Source organism: Capsicum annuum, chromosome 4 (assembly GCF_002878395.1).
Source record: "Capsicum annuum cultivar UCD-10X-F1 chromosome 4, UCD10Xv1.1, whole genome shotgun sequence".
Taxonomy (NCBI): domain Eukaryota; kingdom Viridiplantae; phylum Streptophyta; class Magnoliopsida; order Solanales; family Solanaceae; genus Capsicum; species Capsicum annuum.
The window spans coordinates 226402954-226421117 of record NC_061114.1 but is presented as its reverse complement, the minus strand read 5'-3'; positions in this window follow the sequence as shown (position 1 = coordinate 226421117).

Sequence of the window (18164 nt, the reverse complement as noted above, 5' to 3'; positions counted from 1 at the left end):
TTTGAGTAGTGGATTTGGGGGTTGATGGTGAAATAGGGTCATGTCCGAGGAGTTGGAGCTGGGGGATTATTTTGGGAGTGGGTGATGAGGGAAGAGCAGGGGTGGGTGTGAGGTCCAGATCATGTGTTAAGGATGGTTCGGTGAAGGGTGGTAGAGGTAGGCGAGAGGCGAGATAAGATAGGTTGAGGGTAGGGTTTTGGAACATAGGAACCCTTCAGGGTAAGTCTGTAGGGCTGGTAAAGATTCTTAAGAAGAGGAGGATTAATATTGCGTGTATCTAGGAGACTAAGTGGGTAGGGTCTAAGGCTAGGGATGTAAATGGGTATAAGTTGTGGTACTCAGGGAGTAAGAGGCGTAGGAATGGAGTGGGCATTTTAGTGGATGAAGAGCTTAAAGGGCAGGTGGTGGAGGTTAAGAGGATTAGTGATAGGCTGATGATGATTAAGTTGGCCATTTGGGGATTTACGCTGAATGTGTGTACTGTTTATGCATTGTAGGTGGGCTTGGAAGAGGAGATGAAAGGGAATTTTTGGGAGACTTTGGATGAGGTGGTGAGAAGTATGCCTAGCTCGGAGAATATTGTCATAGCAGTGGACTTCAATGGACACATTAGGGTTTTATCGGAAGGCTATGACGATGTGCATAGAGGGTTTGGTTTTGGTGATAAAAATGGTGAGGGAGATGCTCTATTGGATTTTACGAGGTACTTTGGGCTGGTGGTAGTGAATTCGAGCTTTTCAAAGAAAGAGGATCACTTTATTACCTTCAAAAGTGCGTTAGCCAAGACTCAGATTGACCTTTTGCTACTTAGGAAGGGGGATAGGGCTTTATGTAAGGACTGTAAAGTCATTCCGAGTGAATATCTTTTGACTCGGCACAGGCTTATGGTGATGGACTTGGTTATCAAAAAGAGCAAGAAGAGAAGGGCTAGGGAGGGTTGACCCAGAATTAAGTGGGGTGGCTGGACGTCAGTTTGTGTGTTGGATATAGTGGAGAAGGTGGCTGTAATGGGGGTGTGGGAGGGACACAGATGATATATATGGTATAGGGTTGCCAGCTGCATCAAGGAGACGACTAGGGAACTGTTGGGTATTTTGAGGGGTTGGGCAGGACGGCATAAGAGAGAATGGTGGTGGAATGAAGAAGTTAAGAAGAAAGTGAAGATTAAGAATGGGCGTATGTTAAGTTGATTGAGAGCAATGATAAAGAGGAGAAGAGAATGAATAGGAAAATTTACAAATTAGCAAGGAATGAGGCTAAGTAAGCAATTATGGCTACTAATACCGCAACGTTTGAGAGCTTGTATGCGGGGTTAGAGGTGAAAGGCGGGGAAAAGAGGTTGTAAAGGCTTACTAAGGCTAGGGAGCAGAATAAGTGGATGAGGAGCTTAGAGGGCAGGTGGTGGAGGTTAAGAGGGTTGGTGCTGATGATGATTAAGTTGGTCATTGGGTTGTTTTCATTGCATGTGTATAGTGTTTATGCGCCTCAGGTGGGCTTAGATGAGGAGGTGAAAGCTAGATTTTGGATGACTTTGGATAAGGTGGTGAGAAACGTGCCTAGCTCAAAAAAGATTGTCATAGCGGGGGACTTCAATGGACACATTGGGGTTTTACAGAGAGGTTATGATGATGTGCAAGGAGGTTTTGGTTTCGGTGATACAAATGGTGAGGAGGTTGCTTTGTTGGATTTTGTGAGGGATTTTAGGCTGGTGGTAGTGAATTTGAGCTTTTCAAAGAAGGAGGATCACCTGATTATCTTCCGAAGCGCGTTAGCCAAGACTCAGATTGACTTTATGTTGCTTAGGAAAGGGGATAGGGTTTTGTGTAGGAACTGTAAAGTCATTTTGAGTGAGCACCTTTCAACCCAGCACAGAATTTTGGTGATGGGCTTAATTATCAAGAAAAGCAAGATGAGTAGGGCAGGAGAAGGTCGACCCAGGATTAGGTGCGGTGGCTTGACGCCAGTTAGTGTGTGGGAGATAGGGGAGAAGGTAGTAGGAATGGGGGTGTGGGAGTATAGAGGGGACGTGGATGGTATATGGGATAAGGCTGCCAGTTGCATCACGAAGATAGCTAGATAGGTGTTGGGTGTTTTGAGGGGTCGGGCAGGTCGGCATAAGAGAGACTGGTGGTGGAATGAAAAAGTTAAGAAGAAAGTGGAGATTAAAAAGGGGGTGTATGTTAAGTTGATTGAGAGTATAGATGAAGAAGAGAAATGGGTGAATAGGGAGGTTTACATAGTAGTAAGAAAGGAGGCTAAATTAGCAATTACGGCTGCTAAGACAGCAGTGTTTGGGAGCTTATATGCGGGGTTAGAGGAGAAAGGAGAAGAAAAAAATTGTATAGGCTTGCTAAGGCTAGGGAGGGAAAAGGTCGTGGCCTCGATCAAGTGAAGTAAATTAAGGGGGAGGATTATAGAGTTTTGGTGAAGGATGTTCACATTAAGAAGAGATAGCATGAGTATTTTCATAGACTTTTGAACAAGGAGGGGGACAGAGGCATTGAGTTAGGGAAGGGAAAGAGCTCAGAGGGGAGCCGTGACTTTAGTTTCTGTAGACATTTTAAGGTTGAGGAGGTCAAAGAGGCTATCCATAGGATACGGAGGGGTACGGCGATGGGGCCTGACGAGATCCCGGTGAATTTTTGGAAGTATATTGGTGAAGCAGGTTTAAGGTGGCTGATTGATTTATTTAACGACATTTTCAAGATTGTGAGAATGCTTGAGGCATGGAGATGAAGTATGATAATTTCGTTATATAAAAACAAAGGTGACATTCAGAGTTGCAAAAACTATAGGGGTATTAAGCTGTTGAGTCTCACTATGAAGATTTGGGAGAGGGTGGTTGAGTAGCGATTGAGGAGGGTCCTGTCCATTTTAGAGAATCAGATTGGTTTATGCCTGATCACTCGACGACAGAGGCAATCCACCTGGTGAGGAGATTGGTGGAGCAGCATAGGGAAAGGAAGAGGGATTTGCACGTGGTGTTTATCGCCCTGGAGAAGTCGTATGACAAAGTCCCTAGGGAGGTTCTTTGGAGATGCTTGGAGATGAGAGAGGTTACGGTGACATACATCATAGCTATTAAAGATATGTACGATAGAGGAAAGACTCGGGTGAGGGCGGCGGAAGGAGACTCAGGGCATTTTCCGATCGAGACAAGGTTGTACCAGGGACCGACTGTTAGCCCGTTTTTGTTTGCGCTAGTGATGGACATTTTGACATGGAGTATTCAAGGAGAGGTGACTTGGTGTATGTTATTTGCGGATAATATAGTGCTGATTGATGAGACGCAGGAGGGTGTGAATGAAAAACTGGAGGTTTGGAGGCAAACCCCTGAATCTAAAGGGTTCAGGTTGAGTAGGTCCAAGATGGAGTATATGGAATGCAAGTTTAGTAACTCAAGTCAGGAGGATGAAGTGGTGGTGGGGTTGGATTTTCAGGATGTTTGTAAGAGAGATAGTTTTAAGTATCTTGGGTTTATGATTCAGGGGAATGCGAGATTGATGAGGATGTCTCTAAACGTATTAGAGTAGGTTGGATGAAGTGGAGGTTCGCCTCGGGAGTGTTGTGTGGTAAGAAGGTACCCCTTAAGATTAAAGGCAAATTCTACAGAGTGCCAGTCCGTCCAGCCATGCTATATAAAGCGTAGTGTTGGCCAGTCAAGAACTCCCACATACAACGATTGAAGGTGGAGAAAATGAGAATGTTGCGTTGGATGTGTGGACTTACTAGAGGGGATAAAGTTAGGAATGAGACTATCAGGGAGAATATAAGAATGGATTTGGTGGAGGAGAAGTTGCGAGAAGGGAAGCTGAGATGGTCTGGACATGTGATGAGGAGGGGCACGGATGCCCCAGTTGTAGGTGTGAGAGGCTAGCTTTGGATGGATTTAGAAAGAATAGAGGTAGGCTGAAGAAATACTGAAGGGAGACGATTAGACATGACATGGAGCAGCTTAAGCTTACTGAGGACATGACCCTCGATAGGAAGGTGTGGAGGCCGTGGATAAAGGTATAAGGCTAATGTGAGTGTGTGGGTTGCAACAAGGTTTTAGGAGAGCTCTTGTAGAGCCGGCTAGTAAGCATAAGACTGTGTCTGTTAGTAGGAGCATCTAGTCATGAGGGTTTGTGTGTGGTGGGTGTCTTCGGGATGTGAGTGTATGTTACTACAAGGTGGGTGTTCTATCTCTTATTTCCTATTTCAAATTACTCATATTTCTCTTATTTCGTATTTCTCTGATATCTATTTTATTACTTTTTATTCCTTATTTATGTTTTGTCATCATCCTGCTTCATGTTTCACTACGATCTTGTGTACTATTCTCTATCCTGAGTCGGGGGTCTATCAGAAACATCCTCTCTACTTCTTCGGAGGTAGTGGTATGGACTGTATACATTCTACCCTTCCCGGTCCTCACTTTGGGGGAATAGACTGGGTATGTTATTGTTGTATTATTATTAATTAACGTAACATACGTACAAATCATGTACAGTTGACTAGTGTTTCAACAAACATATATGACATTTTATAATTTAATAAGATGCATATCATTAAAAAAGGCTTAAGTCATCGACAGACACTTAAAGTTATCTCAAAAATTCACTTAGACCCCTCAAGTAAGGCCTGTACTTATCAAGTCCCTAACCCACCTGAATTTTAATTCAATCAGGCCTTTTTTTGTCAATCATCTAAAAGCTGAAGTGTGTGCAACACACACGCGATGATGTGACAAAAATGTAAAATTTAAAAAAATGTAAATTCTTTTTTTTTCACAAATAAAAAAAATATAAAATTAATTCAATTTTAAAAATTGTTAATTTAATTCAAGAAATTTGTAAAGAAGAGGAGGGGGGGGACAAAGGCGGAGTAGGGGGTTTATTTTTAAAAAAAAATTGTAATTTTAATTATAATTTAATTAGTTATGAAATATTTTTTAATTAATTTTAAATTCAATGCCAAGTGTCATCTTTTAATTCGTCGTTTGTGCCACGTCACGCGAGTGTAACACACTCTCTATGAACCTATTCTTGATTGTGTAAAAAAGGCTTGGTTGGATCAAAATTCGGGTGGATTGGGGATTTGATAGGTACAAATCTTAATTGAGGGGTCTAAGTAAATTTTCGGGACAACTTTAGATGTCGGACGATGACTTAAGCCATAATAATAATATTTGTCTCTGAAAATCCAATACATGTGTTGCACACAACTACATATCTACACCACTGTGAAAGTATAGAGTTGAAAAAAAATATAGAAAAAGAATTATAATTTAAAATTTCAAAAATATCCTTCGCAGTACCATTCAAATTTCACTTAAAATGATGTATAATATAATAGTAGTAATTAAAAAATAATATAATAGAGTACATGCGTTTTTCCACCTCCACCCTTACACATAACACATACACAGACAATTACTGCATTCATAATATGAGTAGTTGTACCTACAGTTTTGAAGGATTAGAAAAATTGATTTCGATTTTTAAAAGTATTTTAAAACTTTAAAAAAAAAATTGAAATAAACAAAGTCACCACTTAATTAATTTGAAAAGAAATTAAGAAAATTTTTAGGGAAAATCCTAAGTCTTAAAACAGAAAAAGGATTTTGGCTTTTCAGAAAATTTTGAGGTAAGGGGTTCTTATTAACATCTTAGGAAGGTTTTTAATGCATTTAATATCTGTTTTACGTGCTTATACGTGCTATGTTGATTCGGATCAAAGGTGAACTGATACAAACTCACTTTCCAAAGAGCACCTTTAAGTAGAAATATATCCCACTAGACAAAAGTTCGACCAAACATACTCCAGATCTCCCAAGTCTCTCAAAAAAGCCCGCAATCATTCTCAAAACTTTCTAAATGCTTGCTACCATTTCAAGAAGGTTGACTATGGATTCAGAAGAAGCCGGTGTATGTTTGATTTCTCCTATGTGAGATACGTAGGCAGCCTTTAGGCCCAACCTTTATCTTTAAAAATTTTGTTGTCCTCCACCTTCTTGAAAGAAGAAATAAGGTCAGAAATAAGAAGAATTGAACCTTCCTGATAAATTTCACTTATTCATATCATTGAGCTAAATTTTTTTCATTGAAATTCTCGAGTCATCATTATTCCATGGATCAATTAGCATGAGATGAAAAACAACTTTATATGTTTACTTCCTACCTTATTATCTTGATTTGCTTATTGTTAACGGAATCTAACACATCAGTCTTAAATTGTTTTTACTTTTCAGGTAATAGAAACTACTCTATGTTGGCATAAAATGACCCTACTTCGTTAGATCAAAGTGAATAAAGATTCCTCTCTTGACTATAGCTTTGTTACAGGAAAGAAAATTGATTAGTAGTAAGTAGCCTTAATTTTAAAAACTAGTATCAAAAACTTTTGTAAAAGCTTTTAGAAAATTTCTGCCAATCATATCATGTACTAGCTTAACAAACGTCTTTCTCTTGGTTCTGACTATATCTGACGTTTGACAGGGGATTGTCAGGGATTCATTGTCGCTGAGGCTTTCTATCAGAAGTTCTGTCATAGTCAAAAATTTTGTCCACCTAGACTTTATCATAACTGGGGATTTTCAAAGCTTGACTTTAACCTCTGGGCTGGAAGATTTAAAATATATTAATGGAAATTTTAAGGACTCCCTCAAATTTTTTGCCCCAGTTTAATACTATTTGAGATGATCTTGGATTGAGAGGATCTGAAGTCTTCGCGGGTCTTCATCTTCTTTATTGAATGATGATCTTTTTCTGATAAATTTTCGACATTCCTTCTCAAAAATTCTGCCCAGTTTTCACTTTCTAGGGTTATATCACCGAGCAGTTGGGGAGCCTACGTATCTAGTTGAAGCAGGAATAAGGTCAAACATAGCTCTAAACTACGCTAGGGGCATATTGAAAAAATCTAAAGGGTTGATCGAAGCCTACATAGGTCGCCTACGTATTCCTTTCTTGGGAATTCAGGTCATCACGTAGTTCATACCTAAAAGGAAAGGATAAATTCTCCTAAGTGGTTGACTGAAGCCAACATAGGCCTCCTACGTATTTCTTTCTTGGGAATTCAGGTAAAACGTAATTCTTTCATTTAGGAAAGGGATTCTAGGCAATTACATATTATGAAACAAATACTATCATAAAGACAACTACAAATAAATCAAGAAAACAAAACTAAGACATTTACAATATAAGTAGTTGTACCTACTGTTTTGAAGGATTAGAAAAATTGATTTCGATTTTTAAAACTATTTCAAAACTTTAAATAAAATTTCAAAACAAACAGAGTCGCCACTTAATTAATTTGAAAAGAAATTAAGAAAATTCTTAAGAAAAATCCTAAGTCATAAAATAGAAAAAAGATTTAGGCTTTTAAAAAAATTCTGGGGTAAGAGATTGTTATTAATATCTTAGGAAGGTTTTTAATGCATTTAATATCTATTTTACGTGTTTATATGTGCTATGTTGAGTCGAATCAAAGGCAAATTGATCCAAGCTCACTTTCCAAAGAGCACCTTTAAGTAGAAATATATCCCACTATACAAAAGTCCGACCAAACATACTCCAGATCTCCCAAATCTCTCAAAAAAGTTCGCAATCATTTTCAAAACTTCCTAAATGCTTGTTACCATTTCAAGAAGGTTGACTATGGACTCAGAAGAAGCCGTTATATGTTTGAACTACGTAGGGCATGATTTTTCCTCCGTCAGATACGTAGGCAACCTTTTGGCTCGGTCTCTCTCTTCAAAACTCTGTTGTCCTCCACTTTCTTGAAAGAAGAAATTAGGTCGAAAATAAGAAGAATTGAACCTTCCTGATAAATTTCACTTATTCATATCATTGAGCAAAATCTTGTTCATTGAAATTCTCGAGTCATCATTACTCCATGGATCAATTTGCATGAGATTAAACACAACTATATGTGTTTACTTCCTGCCTTATTATCTTGATTTGCTTATTGCTAACGAAATCTGACACATCAGTCTTTGAGTTATTTTTACTTTTTAAATAATACAAACTACTCTATATTGGCATATTTGAAGATATTTTTAAAAGTACGTTTGAAAATAAGAACTATATTTGAATATGTATTTGATTTAATTAAAAATAAAATACTATGAAATAAAAAATTGTCACTATCAAAAATGCAGTCATTTACGGCTAGGAACTTTGGTGTCTAGAAAATTCTCTTAAAAGGTTTCTTGTTACAAAATACTAGGTTTATTTAGTTGATGGGACAAAAATAATAATTTGGTGATAAAATGTATGATTTGTTTTATTTTAAGTTTGATTATGACTAATGGATATTATTTATTCAAAAGATAGCTCAGTTCATAGTGTATTTTTGTTTATAAGCAACAACAACAACATATACATATAGTATTCCCACATTGTGGATCTGGGGAGGATAGAGTATACGCAGACCATACAACTACCTCAGATGAAGTAGAGAGGTTGTTTCTGATAGATCCCCGGCTTAGGACCGATAGCAATATAACAAACACAAATCATAAATGCCTATAGACTAGTACAGTCTCCAAAATAATACTATAACCACAAGATAATACTAAAAATCATGCACAAGAAACTTTAGACCCAAATAAAAAACGTTCTCCTATTATTACCGACGCACTCTCCCCCTACCCCCTACCCTAATCCGCGCTTTCCACACCTTCCTATCAAGGGTCATGTCTTCCGTAAGCTGTAACTGCTCCATATCATGCCTAATCACCTCCCTCCAATATTTCTTCGGCCTACCTCTATCCCACCTAAAATCATCTATAGCCACTTCTCACGCCTTATTTCTCGCACCTTATTCTCCACCAGGGGCCACTCCCTCCTTCTCCCGAATAATCTTATTCCTCACCCTATCTTATAAACATTTTTGTTTATAAGCGGATTTATAAAATGTTTTATGGTGCCATTGAACTCATGATCATTACATCTTAATTAAAGGCAAAGAAACTAAAAAGCCCCTCCAAGAAAAACCAGAATTACCCGAACTACATAAGAAAATAGATATCTTAATAAATAAAGAAGTCCAACCAAAACATAACATCGAAATAGACGAACTTATTAACCAATTAAAACGAATTGAATTAACTCCTAAACAAGAAAGAAAAAATATAATAAGAAAACCCCAAAAATGGACTTTCTATCAAATAGACGGAGAACCATCGAAAATAACGAAAGACAAGGAGAAGAAAGACACAGAATAAGTTTTTCAGAAAATAGAATAGGAAATAATAATATATTATCTAGAATATGTAGAAGACAACCTAACATGGAGCAGAACCAAGAACTTAACGAAATAATAGATGTAGACAAAGACTTACAAATCTTCCAACAACATCAATTAAAATTATTAAATCCTAAAACACTATATAATGCCGGATATTTTTCTACAGACAATCAGTTATATAGACATTATAGAGAAGAACAAATATCTGCTATAGGAGAGGACTTTAAAATACTAGATTTGGTAAATGCTAATTCCTTAAGACATCTAAAAAATAATAGAATGGTCTTAATGCATATGGGTTTAATTGTTATAGGAATAAAAGGTCTAACTAGAAAAAATCTAGGATCCAAAGTATTAATAACAATATATGATGATCGATGGTCAGACATTAAGAAGTCAATAATAGGATTAACCGAAGTAGATATGACAAATAATGGAGGAATATTCTATATAAGTCCAGACTTCCTAATTTACCTAAACGAATTTGGAAAAAACATTAAAATAGGAATCCAAACTAAAGGATATGAAGAAATGAATAGTGAAAATAATTTATTAATGTGCATAGGTTTTATTGGAAAATTAACTTTAAGTAGTAATACAAAATTTAAATTAAAAGTAAATGATGTAGTTGAAATAATGGGAAACAAAGGCATAAGTTTAATAAAACCAATAAAAATAGATCCTGAAATATATGCAGGTTTAGAATGGAATTTAAACAAATTTACTAAACCAAAAATTTTTACTCCAGACTCTCATCTATTATATACTACAAGTAAAGGAGAAACTTCGGTCAGGTTTACAGATTATAATTATACAACTAAAAGAAATTTAGACGATGATGAAACAGAGAGTAATATCGAAACAGAAAGCGAGTTTATGAATATAGAAGTCCTACAAGAAGGATATGAAGTAGACATGGCCATAAAAAAGGCTGAAAATTTAGCGGAAGAATATAAATATATAACTTTTAAATGTAAAGGATGTCAAAAAGACGACATGAAAATCGAAGAATGTGTAGAACATTTTAAAAACTGCTTAAAGAGAAATGATAATTTAGGATATAGAAATAACAAATCAGTCTTTGAAAAAAGAGATGAAGACACAATCTCTATATTTAGTTCTACCATCAGTTATAAAGAACTGGCAGAATTAGAACCAACTAGCTCCTCAAGTGCTAGCCCATTCCAACAAACAAACCCTAATCCCCAACCAATAGATTATAGTACAGGTAATGTACCTAGAAGACCAACAATTAGGATAAACCCAGATACAGAACTTAGGGGAGATCATATAAAACCAGCAGGAAAAAGAATGCCAATAGAAGAACCAATTAAACTACAAGAAGGAGGAAGCAAAGGCAAAATTCTGAATATAGTAGCACATGATCCCCAAATGTGGGATACAGTGATAGACTTATGGAAAGGAATAGTCGCTGCAGATTACTTAAGACATTATACAGAAACAGATACGGAAACAATGTATAAATATTTAGAAACCTTTTTAGGAGAATCTGCAAAAGCTACATGGGAAAGTTTTAAGACAAACTGCCCATATGATTTCCAGGTTTTATTAAGTATGGGACCAAATCCCTATAATTTCACAAACAAAATGCATATGTTATTAACTGGAAAAGATCCAAGTAGTGGATTATTAGCACTACAAAAGGAAGCATTAATCAAACTAGAACAATTAAGTATTTCGCATTGGGTATATATAAAGAAATTCCTACAAGACTATTTCTATTATTGTACCGTCAGCGGAAATACTTTTAATGAAGAATTAGGCAAAAAATTATTCAATAAATTACCTGGAGCCTTAGGAAGAGAAATAGAAGATAGATGGTATAAGAGAGATGGGGTAGTTGCCAACCCGAATTTAAAATGGACAATAGGACATAGAACACAACATATAATGGATATATTAATAGAAAAATGTACAAATATACAAATACAAAAACAATTAAAAAGAAATGAAATGAATTTCTGTAAATCTATTATATACACAACCCAGAATTACGATCAGAAACAACATAAAAAATATACGAAAAGAAATAATCAAAAATCATATAGTAAAAAACAATACTTCTTAAGAAAGTCAAAGGCTAAAAAACCTTGGTTAAATAGAGATAGACATGTTAGAAAATATAGAAACGACAGAAATTATAAAAATAAATTAGAATGTTATACGTGTGGTAGTATAGACCATCTAGCCAACGTATGTCCTAAGAGAAATAATAATAGAACTAGAAATTCTCAACTAATAGAAGATTTCCAAGAAACTTTATTAAACGTAGATGAATACATGTCAGATACAGAAAGTATATACTCAATAATAAGTATTGATATAAATGACAAAGATAATTCAAAATATGATTCTTCAGAATCAGAAGAAAATAACTTAGTTAATGAATTAGGACAAGAGATAAACGATTTAGATTTAAACAACCTAGTAATCAATAATTTAATGAATGTTACTCAAGAATGTGTACATGAATTCCAAAGAAACAAAGGCCTAGACAGCAATAGATGTCGTATATGTAATTGATATCCCAGTAAAGACAATAGAGCTAAATGTAAAAAATATTACCTAGAAGCATGTATAAATTGTATAGAAAACACTCTAAAAATAAAAGTAGAATCAGAGATAAATAACGGACAAAAATATACGAACAATCAAATCCTAAACCTAAGGGTGTCTACTTTAGAAACCCGATTAAATGATCTAGAACAAAGATTAACTATTCTAGAAAAAGGAAAAACAAAAATCACCATAGAAGAAACGGATACCCAAGAAGCGGTACATTTAGAAAAATTAGAAGCAGAACTTATGAATTTAGAAGATAATAACACTAGTCTAATATGCAATGAAGATAAAGAATTCTCTACCATAAAAGTATTAGTAAAAATCAAAATAAAAGACGTAGAAATAGAAACTCTAGCATTAATAGATCCAGGATGTACTAGCTGTTTAATCAATAAGGAAATAGTACCAGAACACTTATTAAAAATACTTGAAAGACCTATAATGGCTACTCAAATGGATGGATCACAAAATATTTATCGCTATTACATAGAAAACGCACAAATAAGCTTTCTAAATACTTGTAATAAATTTTATAACCAAGTTTATAACGTTAATAGGATACTAACAAGAGATTTAAATATCGGATCAGATTTTGTTATAGGACTAAAATTTTGTATACAGAATAAGGGAGGATGTCTCTTAACAAGAGATGGAATAATACTCTTTAAAAATTTGACTTATACACCAGTACAAACAGTAACATTGCCTACAGTATTTAGAAAACTAAATACAAGTAAAATGAAATCGCTTCCAGAACCATGTTGCGAAGATTGCCAAAATAATCAATGCAGCAACCTGCTAAAAGAAAATCTGGAAGAAGTCAGAAACTATACTCTGCTTAATGCAGAAGGACAAGAATGCTTAACTAATATAGAAAAAGAATATACACTAATAAGTATAGAAACTCAGTTTTATAATTTTAGAAAAGGAATAGATAAAATAGGAATAATAAACAGTCCAAAAGATTTAGAAAACATAATATCGATATTAGACAAAATGGAGATAATAGGAGAAAGACCATTAGTCCATTGGGACGCCAATGAAATAATGTGTAAATTAGATATAATTAACTTAGAATATACGATAAAAACAGCACCTATAAAAGCGAATAATGAAGATACTAAAGAATTTGATACACAGATAAAAGAACTCTTACAATTAGGAGTAATAAGAAGATTCACCTCTAGACATAGATCAGCGGCCTTTATGGTAAGAAATCATAGTGAACAAATAAGGGGTAAAGCTCGTATGGTAATTAACTACAAAAGATTAAATGATAACACTAGAACAGATGCTTACAAACTACCAGATAAAAGTGAGTTAATTAATAGAATTCAAAATAAAAGGGTTTATAGTAAATTTGACTGTAAATCAGGCTACTGGCCGGTTAAAATGCACCCAGATAGCATAGAATGGACAGCATTCACATGTCCAGGCGGACATTTTGAATGGTTAGTTATGCCGTTTGGATTAAAGACGGCTCCGCCCATTTTCCAACGAAAAATGGATAACATATTTGGAGAATATAACATTTTATATTAGTATATGTAGATGATATTTTGGTATTTAGTCAAAATATGCGAGAACATTTAGGACACTTACAAATAATCTTCAGACTATTTGTTAAACATGGCATAATAATAAGTAAAAAGAAGATGGAGTTATGCAAGACTTATATTAATTTCCTAGGAATCACTCTGGGAAATGGAAAACTAAAAACTACAACCACACATAGCTAAGAAGGTACTAGAAATGCCAGATAAATTAGAAACAACAAAAGATTTACAAAAATTCTTAGGATTAGTAAATTATGCACGAAATTTTATTCAAGATTTAGGAAAAATAGCAGGACCATTATATGCAAAAACAGGTAGTAAAGGACAGAAAAATTTTAATATAGAAGATATTAAATTAGTCCAAAAAATAAAAGAAAAAATCAAAAATATCCCAGACCTAAAAATTCCATTAGAATCAGACTATTTAATTATTCAAACAGATGGAAGTGACTTAAGATGGGGAGCTATCTTAAAAGCAAGACCTAATAAATACAGTAATAAAAATGAAGAACAAATATGTGGATATCAGAGTGGGGCATATAAAGAAAAAGGAAATATGAGCGCTATAGACTTAGAAGTATTAGCTATCATATATGGTTTAAATGCTTTCAAACTATATATACTAAATAAAGAAGAAATTTTAGTTAGAACAGATTGTGAAGCTATAGTTAAATTTCATCAAAAAATAAATGACAAAACTAGTAGTAGAAGAAGATGGCTAAATTTTACAGATACCATATCTGTTTATAAGAATATAGTATTCGAACATATAAAAGGAAAAGAAAACGAATTAGCTGACCAGTTAAGTAGGCTACAACTGGGAATAAATAAATAAGTTTAATTTTACTCATTTGTTTTCAACATGAGACCAACAGGACAACCTCCTGCAGACAAAGGCAAAGGTGTAGCTTCGTCTTCAAAGTCTTACCAACAGACAATGTTAGGTAACTTAAATTTTAGACCACTAGAATCCCTAGAAACAATGGAAAGAATTCATTTCGGACCATTTAATTTAATTGCATACCCTGATAGCAACATATCCTTTAGAGTAAGACCAGATTACGTTTTAGACAGACCCCAAAGATGTTTAGTAGATAACCTCTGGATATCTTATAATAGACAAAACCGTAATCATTTTATGGCATCTATGAACTCTTTATGCCATTACATGGCAGAAACAAGTAGGCCTCGTTTTAAATACTATGTAGTCATTCATGGAAAAACTAACGGAATTTTCCAAACATGGTTAGAAGTATTAGACTCCATACAAGGTTTTAAAGCCCCTCTTTTTAAAGGTTTTAATGATTTTACCGAAGCCACCAATCATGCTAGAGGATATTTAGGGCCAAATTATTATATATCTCCTTCCCTTAGACAAAATCCAGACCAAATACCCCAGTATAATTTGCAAAAAAAGATTGGAAAGATTATTTTTTGCAACCATTGTTCTTCAATGACGGAGAACTTCAAGAAGCTAAATGCCCAAAAAGAATCACTCCTCATGGAAAACACTAGATTGATCAAAAAAATACAAATGTTAGAAACAAGACTCCGCCAGCAGAATCCAGCTAGCAAAATCGATGCACAAACTCAGACTCCAGCTCAGAGTTCTCCATCTCCTCAAAAAATGGATGAGAAGGGTGTGCATTTCCCCCTAAATGCTCAGAAATCCACTGTACCGGATGTTGGTACAGCTAGTCTGGTTCAAACGGTGACCGGTAAAGACAAATCAAATCCGTTAATGGCTGTCACTTTGCCAAAAAGTGAGGATGAAGGGTGTTCTTCATCAAAAGCTAAATTAACAAAATCTGGACATAAGACTTTAAAAAAGACTTTAATATCTAAGAGAAAAAACGAAACAATAGAGACAATAATTAAACAGACGCTAGACATATTCTTCAGCAACCAAACACAAGACAAATACATGAATGAACAACCAGACGAACAGCTAGACAGGGTTGTGCCAGAGATAAATAATACAGATAATAATTCAGCAAGATCAGACGAGGAAGATAGTATTGCACAATACCAGGATGCCCAGGATCCATATGAAGACGACGACTCAGGCATGAGTTTCGACTCCATTGCCCTGCACAACTTGGATACATAAAGATAATCTACAGTTTCCACAGTTTGTATTATTAGCTAGCATAGTCAAGTGGGGATGCCTACTTTATGTCTTGTAATAGTCAGAGTGAGAGTGCTTCCTTTATCACTACTTTCCAAAAGAAAGAAAAACTGTTGAAGCAAGCGTCAAAATAAGTTTGAAAGAAAATTAATAACGCATGTGACGATGGGGCCCAAAGAGTACCCGACTTGCATTATTAAAGTTTTCTTTCTTGTCTCTTATCCAAAAGTGTCGGCCAACTATGTTGAGGCCACGTAGTAGCTTTTAGCACCTCTCCTTTATGTACATCTTGCCTATAAAAGGCGCACATTTTGTCGAAAGAAGGTAGAGTGAAACCAACCAACTTCAGAACCTTGAAATGTTTAAACTCTTCCCCCCAAAAAACTTATCCAAGCCAGTCTTTCTTGTATAAACTTTATATCATTGTGATTTAAATAAAGGCTTCAAGTTTTCTATTCAAATCTTAAGGGGGTTCCCGAAAGGGAAACCTCTCTCCTAGTTACTTCATGTAAGTTCTTATTTACATATTTTCCCCACAAAAATATTTATGTTCTTATATCCTTGTTTAGCGTTATTTTACATATTTTCTGTAAATCATGTAAATTAAATGATCCATAAAATTTTACCCTTAGTATATGGTTAGCCTCTTAATTTCTTAATACCAACGATAGATTAACCTGTAAATTCCTAGGAATTCTGGCCTTGATAGTCCAATAGATCTGCAATTTAGACAAAGGACGAGTGTTAGCTGCCAGACCAAAATTTTTCCGGGGTATGATTAAAGAAGTACGATGTTAAGAACATAGATTAAGAGGAAGAGATGAACAGGGTAAAGTAATTGATCCACTTACTTATAAACTTTCAAATTTGCTTTTATACCCGAAATGTATATTAAGGTTTCATTTGGACATGCATATAGGATCATAGTTTGAAATTGATTAGAAGTTGAAAATAATAGACGTAGTTTGTTTCAAATAAATTCAGCAATTAATGTCTTTTATTCTTATTGCCAATAATGTGTCTCATTTTGTCGATGTTCAATTCTTGATTACTGTACATCAAATATTCTCTTGTCATCTTAAAAAAATTGTCATATTTATTTTTTCGAGAGTAACTTTAATTAGTTTGGAGAATTGTAAATTTTTCATATTAATAATTTAATATGATGAAACATTAAGATGTTAGGATCAAATTTTATGTAATTTATCTTTAAAACTAAAATATATAATTATTTGAAGACAAGATGGAGTATTTGATCAATAGTGCATAGAAAAACCCGCCCAAAAAGGTGTTAGAATATTGTATGATAGTTGGCGGAAATTCTTTTATATGATTCATGATGGTATATATGTCTTTTTTTTTTTTTTTTAACCTTTATGAAGAATAACTAAATAAAACATTGATAAATTATAGAAAAATATATATGAAGTAAAAAATTTAAATATAAAATAGTTAATCAATGACTTGATATAAATACATCACTTGGTCAAGAGGAAACAATTGCTCATCTACTATTTTTGTGCCCATTGCCCAACCATCGCACACTAGCTACTAGAAGCTTGGATATAGATGATTTGATTTGCAAGCTACTTGCTCAAACTTTATATATTCAACACATACACTTTTGTAATTCTCCAATATATAACACTTAACTCACTACATATAGCTCTCAATCTTGACCCTAGCAGAATTTGTCAGGATCCTTGTAGCTATAGTTGCACTTTGCAAATATGTTGTATCCCAGTAGTTTAACTAATAGCTCCCTTGAATGATGTAATTATGACATGATATAATATAAGTAATCTTTCATACCAAAAAAATTTTTAGCTCATTGTGTCAATAGAATTACGTAGTTTTTTTATCAAGCCGAGATACCGGTATGAATCCCAACATTGTTGGGTTCATTCATTTGAAACTATACACTATGGACACGCTTGGTAGGATGTAGTAATTAAAATAGTTTATGTATTAAAACTTAGAAGTGAAAACAAGCAATGAGTTGTTTTCTAAATTCCACTACAAGTCTACAACTATAAATTGTATCTAAAATTTTCATGAAACAACAAATAGTAGAATAAATTCATATAATTTTCTAGAATGAAGTAAAAATAGTGGTCTTCTTTATGATTTTTGTTTGGATAGTGATGAATTTATGCCTTTAAAAATGTTGAAATTGCTTAGACAAGAATAGACGAACAAAATAATTTAAATGTGTTAGATTTCAACGGTTGAAAGTAAAAAAATAGGACGAGTTAGGCGAGAGAATTAGGATTGTTTACGGAAAAAAAAATGAAGAATTGAATTTAGTTGAAGAAACAATCCAATATTTTTTTATTTTGATTTTAAACAGAAACTATATGCAAAAAATTCGGACTAGACCGAACGTATAACTACACATTCACTTTTTTTTTTAAACAAAAAATATCAAATTTTCTAATTTCTAAAATAACCTCATTTAAGTTATATATCATTTTTAAATCATATTTTATCTACTTTTCTTTTAAAAATGCATTTAAATTCTAAATATTTATTATAAAAGGTATGATAAATACTACTCTAAAATGAAAAATTGCTTTTGAATTATTGAACTTAAAAAGAAAGAAAAAAAAGAAAAAGAAAGAAAGAAAGGAAGTGTATTGACTAAATTCTACGTCCAAACAATG